The sequence below is a fragment of the Otolemur garnettii genome, unplaced genomic scaffold (genome assembly GCF_000181295.1).
Source record: "Otolemur garnettii isolate 467f Iridium unplaced genomic scaffold, OtoGar3 scaffold00022, whole genome shotgun sequence".
In the NCBI taxonomy this organism is placed as follows: Eukaryota; Metazoa; Chordata; class Mammalia; order Primates; family Galagidae; genus Otolemur; species Otolemur garnettii.
The window spans coordinates 983,607-984,896 of NW_003852417.1; positions in this window are offsets into that span (position 1 = coordinate 983,607).

Below are 1,290 nucleotides of genomic sequence, written 5' to 3' on the forward strand. Positions count from 1 at the left end.
CGAGAGCAGACACTTTTAGAAAATGAGCGATTCAATCAAGCATATTCCGGGCCGGCCCATAAAGCAAGACTTCAATTCAATTTTAAAATGAATCTAGCCCAGGTCTACATTTTTACCAACACCATATGCATCTTGCTGGGCCTGCCTCTTAGTAGGTTCTCATTCCACATGTAAATAAAAATAATAATGCCCATCAGAGCAGATCCCTAAAAGAGAGACTTCCTCCTAACAAAACACACAGCAGAAAAACATGTCTGACTGGCTTCCAACGGCCCAGAGCCTGAGCACGAACTAGAAGCTTGCATCAGTATAAGCTCTTCAGTTCTTATCCCCGCAAAGCCCAACAGCCATTCTAAACTGAAAACCAGACACCGCAATGTTGAGAAACCCAAGCAGAATTTCATTTCTTGTAACATGGGGCGGTGAGCTAAGAGAAGTTATAAATACTTTAATTTACAGAGAAATATCGGATGGCGCCTCAGCACACTGGCGCAGGCTTAGGCTGATGCTTGTTTCTTCTTAAAAAGAATATTTTGCCATGTGGGTAAGTTTGAAAAGGATTCAAATTAGACCAATGTAAGTCATTACAACTTGTCCCTATGGGATGGCATTCTCAGAGCTCATAATACCATATCTCTCCCTGGAATCTTTTTTTTTGGCATCTTTATACCATTGACTTTTTACAAAAGAAACTCCTAGAATGAACAGTGCTTGGTATAAAAGTCTTTACCATAAAAGCAATGGGGGAAGAATCATGGATTGTCTAAGTAAGAAACAAACGCTCCCCACATGGCAACATTGAGAGGCCCAGTCCTCAAGCACGCCGGTGATTAATTCAATCAGAAGAAAATGAGGCACACCATAGAGTCATATGCTGGGGTGTAGGTGGTGTCCTAGAACGGGGAGTCCTGAGTGAACAAGGCAGCTACGCGTCATGTGCTCACAGCTAAGACAACCACACGCCAGCTTCACAAAGGTGTCAGGATTCTGTCCCCAAAACACACACCCGCTCCGCTTTCTACATACTCAGCCAACAGCACCTTCCCTGGAACCTTCCAGAGCTGCCTCTTTCTTACTGGGTTGTAGGAGTGAAATGATCATATGCATAGAGTACCCGAAATACTCACTGCGTTTCTCTGGCTGCTGAGAAATTCTAGGGGAAAATGTTCCATTTGAAGCATAATATTGCTTGTGATTCTACTCTGAATCTTTCCACGTTCCTATTTCTCTAAACTTCCTATGAGCATCAGGTAAAAACGGAGGCAGCAAATGCTAGCAGGAGGAAGGGGG